We start from the raw sequence: 6000 nt of genomic DNA on the forward strand, positions 1-6000 counted from the left end.
AGCTTTCTGTTACAGCAATGTGGCGTCCAATATGGAAATAAATATTTTCTTTCTTTCTTTCTTTCTTTCTTTCAATGTGATAGGTGGTGAGCCGTATCGCCGTCTATAATGGTCATGCCAACAGAGTTAGTCTTCTTCTATCGTGTACGTTGTGAGGCGAATTACCAACCGCATCAACCCTGGTGTCATGGCTCATGTAACGACTACTTACTTATATCAGTAAGTAGTAACCGGGACCAACGGCTTAACGTGCCATCCGAAGCACGGATCATCTTACTTTTTGGACAATTAAGTGATCAGCCTGTAGTGTCCTAACCAAACTAGGGATCACAAAGTAATTTTTGTGATATGTCTCCGCCGGGATTCGAACCCGGGACCTCCGGATCAGTGTTAGTGAAAACTGCACTGAAGTTGAATTGGGTTCAGAATACTTTTTTCATACAATATACATATAAAGAGAAATAATTACAAAAGACTCTTAACTAGATGCATGGCAAATATGGTTTCATTTTATCTATAATAAATTAAGTAAGTAAGTAAGTATACAGGGTGTTAGTGACATCGTAACGAATACTCAGAGGGGTGATTCAGACCATGATTCTGAGTTAATATCAAGTGGAATTTTCCGTCGCAAAATTCATGTTATTTTTTTAGTTTTTATAATTATTTTCAATTCTATACTTTTGCGATGGAAAATTACACTTGATATTAACTCAGAATAATCAGCTGAATCATCCCTCTCAATATTCGTTACGATGTCAATTACACCCCATACAAGTACATACAGTAGCCATACAAGTAGGTATGGGTGTTAGTGACACTGTAACGAATACTGAAGGGGATGATTCAGACCATGATTCTGAGTCGATATCAAGTGGAATTTCCTGTCGGAGAAGTTATGAAAATTTTAGAGCTTATTTAAATTATTTTCCGTTCCATACTTTTGCGACGGAAAATTCCACTTGATATCAACTCAGGATTATGGCCTGAATCATCCCTCAAAGTTTTTGTTACGATGTCACTAACACCCTGTATAATAATTATGATCTTCATCAGCCTATTTCGATTGTTGGTAAGAAACACGCAGTATTGTCTATCACATTCATCACGCAAGTAATGTAAATCGATATACTACCGACCAGCCTTCTATAGCTACTTACACATACAAGCAACATTAATTCATTGGGAATGCCCTGAAGCCCGAGGTTATTGGCCTTTATAAAGCATCATTTGTAAGGTAGTTGGATCATTAGTGGACGGTATTATTATGAGCTAGTACATCTTTTTGTATGTTTACCTTATTGCCTTTCTTACTCCAATATTTAGGGTGTTACTGACATCGTAACGAATTACAATTTTTGGAGGAATTTTCCGTCGCAAAATTATTATTTTTTGAATTAATTTCTGTTCTACACTTTTGCGATGGGAAATTCCACTTAATATTAACTCAGAATAATGAGCTGAATCACCCCCCTCAGTATTCGTTACGATGGCACTTACATTCCGTATAAATACATACAGGTAGCCATACAAATAGGTATGGGTGTCTGTATATAAATTATACAGGGTGTTAGTAACATCGTAACAAATACTGAGGGGGATGATTCATACCAGGATTCTGAGTTGATATAATATAAAGTGGAATTTCCCGTCAGAAAACTAATGAAAATTTTAGTGCTTTTTTAATTATTTTCAGTTTCGTACTTTACGCGACGGAAAATTGTTATCAACTCAGAAACATGACCTGAATCATCCCACAAAGTTTTAGTTACGATGTCACTAACACTATTTCAATTACATATTTTTATACAGACACTTTTTCAATTCAATTCTTTGGCTTCTGTGTGATCACAATTTTTCCAGCATCACGAAATGAAGAAAATACACAATAAAGCAGGATGGAACGAGATGAAAGACAGTTGTCTTTGTTATCTTATTGCCTTTATAACCCCACATTGGTGCTAATTCCTGTAGACACCATCTAATTTTATTTTAAGTATACCTGTCATTTTCTCCTCCGCCAAGAAAGAAAGGGGCGGGTAATCGACAGGCATAAAATTAATGGAACACACGTAAATTTCTTCCCAAAATTTTAATATTGACAATTTTACATTCCCGAAATAATCCGACAGGATTAAGTTGATAGCACACGTCAAACGGGTTGCATATCAGCGAGAGGCCTATTTGATTCGTTTATTTTAAAATAAAAAATTAACAATAGTCCGTCCGTTTTCTTTTCGGCGGATAAAACAATACGGGTATAACTTAAAATAAAATTAGGAGGGGGCAATATGTAATTTCGAAGTATACAGGGTGTTAGTGACGTCGTAACGAAAACTTTGAGGGATGATTCAAGCCATGATTCTGAGTTAAAAACAAGTGGAATTTTGCGTCGCAAAATTCATGATTATTTTTTAGTTCTTTTAAATTATTTTCAATTCTATACTTTTGCGATGGAAAATTCCACTTGATATTAAGTCAGAATAATGAGCTGAATCATCCCTCTCAGTATTTGTTACGATGTTACTTACACCCCATACAAGTACATACGGTAGCCATACAAGTAGGTATGGGTTTTAGTAACACCGTAACGAATACTGAAGGGGATGATTCAGACCATGATTCTCAGTTGATTCCAAGTGGAATTTCCTGTCGGAAAAGTCATTATTTTTTTTGTATTTTTTTAAGTTATTTTCAGTTCTATACTTTTGCGACGGAAAATTCCATTTGATATCAACTCACAATCATGGTCTGAATCATCCCTCAAAGTTTTCGTTACGATGTCACTAACACCCTGTATATTATACCTACTTAAATATATTATATGTAGGTAGATTTATTTGTCAGAACATTAACTTTTTCTGAACCATATATCTTTTGCACAAGACTTTGTACATAGGTATCTTTCTGTCCTGTAGGATTAGAATAGCACAAAGTATTTAGTAAATACTTACAGGAGCGACGCGACAAAAATGAGGATCTTTTTACACCCGTCAATAGATAAGATTTTATGTCTACAGAAATAACTAAGCACTGAAAAATTCAAAGTCTATGGCAATAACTACATGTTTTTTTTTAAAAAAAAAACTAATATTAATATTTTCCACGAAACAAAAATTAAAACGGGCAGGTAATTATACTAAAATTAAGTCGATATCAAAACGAACATTATAATTTGTTACATTTCCGGTTCAACTGATAACGGGTGAAACTGTTTTCGTGACTCATGCAATAATAATTAAAATAGTTACAAAACAGTGGTACAAATAAAATAGACAAGAATAGAAATAATAATATACAGAGTTAGGTGTACGTATAGATAAGATCAAAGATAATTTTGTAAAATGCATTTTTTTATTAAGTAGATAACCAGATCTCATAGAGAGAATGCTAAAAATGTATTTAATTTATTTAGAAAATTATATTAGAAATTAATATAACGGCATATTTTCAGCTCGATATCAAAAGTCATCTCGGTACTAATTTATTGTTAGATATTTATATAAAAGTCAATTATTAGTTTTATTTATAGGTAAGTATTGCAATACTGTAATACATTATAGTACACACATACATTACAGTATTGTAGTAGTATTGGTTAGTTTTAATAGTATCGATCATGTTAATAGGCTACTTGACTACCTAGTCAAATGAGATACTTTTACGAAACGTCAAAACGAAAGTTTTCTTTGCAGTTTGTATGGACATACTATCCTGAGAGACTCCCTGTGAAGTCATCAATAAAAGCGGCCAAACGTCGTACTCATTGTTATTTAATTCATAAGTAATAAAAAAAGTCAAAAATAAGTTGAATAATTAAATGAGATTGATTTTGGACCATCTTAGGCTTCTATTTCTAGATAAGCTTTTTATCGTTTATCTTTTACCCAGTCAAATACCTACCCTATTGTTGAAAAATAGACTTGAATACCAAATTTTTTCAAAATGGCGTTTATTTACTTACGTTTAAAAGATCGAAAAATCCTTCTTAAAACTCACTACGTACGGTCACGAGCATTAATATGTACTTATACACTTTGGTTCCATGTCGCATTAACTTTTTTTGACAAATTGAACTGTAAGTCTCACTAAATGTCAAATGTGTTAGTGCGACAGAGTCCTAAAGTGGGTACATTATATTGCTCATGACTGTACTCTCAGCATTAAAAAATTGCTTCTTTTTGAACTCGTTTTAAAATATAAGTAAACTAAATTACTCTGAAGTTTAATTTTATTTCAAAAGTACTAAAAAGCGCCGCCTGCATATGAAATGAGAACAGTTTAAATTCTCACATTTGGAAAAAGTGTTAAAGCTGAAAAGTAACGTATGCGAACGGTTGTACGTGCTCATTTATAAAGAAACATGTTGCGACACATAAATAAAAAATCTGTTTCATGTGACACTATTTATCTATAAACAGGATGTTAGTGCAGAAGAAAGAGATTGGAAAGGCCCTAACGCACATTTTGTATGAGACCGCTGTCGCCGGTTCACCCCCCCAAAATTAAAAAAAAATAAAAAGTTTATTCACCCCCGCTCTCTTTTATTACTATTTCTGTAAACAGATAACTACGATCATAGGTATGCTTTGATGACGTAAGTGTTACCACTGTGTTACCATTAAATTAGTATCTCCAACATTCAAAGGACGTAAATTTTATTACTGATTAATTGAACTACTGACTAACATATTTAATTACTATTACTTGTCACATTATATAAAAATTATTAAAACTGTAATTAAATGTTTTTCTAAAAGTTTTATGTGATAGGAAGCAAATTCGTCATTACTTTTCGTAAGATACTGCATACAAAAGTATTGTTTTGATAAATAGCGGATCATACTATTATTTCTCATGAATAAGTCTTCTGCCCACCTCAATAGGCATTATGGGCGTGAATGGTGTTTGTATCTGGGAGATTTTGACTTGGATATATTTAAACATCAGCTGAGTTAAACCGACCGTAATCAGGTGATTTGTGGGATGAAACAAAAGACATTCGCGACCGTGCCCGGACTAATGCACGGTGACACAGGGCCGGATTCTTGGAAAAATACATCAAAAAATGTTTATTTGAGTAGCTTAGAAAAGTTAATCTATGGCATAGAACAAGGAATGATACTATGTGTAGAACGGCAGCTCCCCACTAGCGGCTGAGCTAAGGTTTACCTCACCCTCCTTACTAAGCCTTCAATCGTATGGTGTCAGACGTCACACACACAGATGCGCGTGTACGATAACGTCAATGTGTAGTGTCTGCGTAAAACGAGGTGTTTTGTGTGAAGTGTCCGGGATGTGTCAGGGCTAAGACCTATTAGTAGGTATGCAAAATACCTGTGATAAATGGCCTCGGGCTTGCATAATATTAAACAATGTATATACATACTTACACGCATTGATGTATAATATGTTACTATAGTAACATTGCTTCTAAGCATTCTATTTACTTATCTATCGCATTCTATTCGGAAAAAAAGGAAAGCGTTTTATTTCATAAGTTTCTTGCGCCGTCCGGCTTTTTTTTTAAATAATATAGGCTCGCGTTTGACTGCAATCTCACCTGATGGTAAGTGACGATATGGTTTAGGGTGAATCACGCTTACCTAGCAAATGCCTATTCACTCTAGCCTTGAAGTCTCCCAGAATATAACGTGTTGGAAAAACAGACTACAGCAAACAGTTCCAGTCCTTTGCTTTGCTTTTCCACAGTCATAATGATTTTGAAGAAATAGTTACTACGTAGCCGTAGTGGTGTTAAAGTTCTTCTCTCGTGTGGGTTTTGAGACCAATGACTGTTCTCATCAACCCTGGCATCAAGGTCAATAACTACTTCAGTAAACAGTAGCTGGAACCGACAGTGGTATTAAGGTTCTTCTTTCACATGGGTTTTGAGACCAATGACCCTTCCTATCAACCCTCGCGTCAAGGTTAGTAACGACTACTTAAGTAGACAGTACCCGGAACCAACTGCTGAACTTATCTTCCGAAGCTGCGAAT

The sequence above is a fragment of the Pectinophora gossypiella genome, chromosome 8 (genome assembly GCF_024362695.1).
Source record: "Pectinophora gossypiella chromosome 8, ilPecGoss1.1, whole genome shotgun sequence".
In the NCBI taxonomy this organism is placed as follows: domain Eukaryota; kingdom Metazoa; phylum Arthropoda; class Insecta; order Lepidoptera; family Gelechiidae; genus Pectinophora; species Pectinophora gossypiella.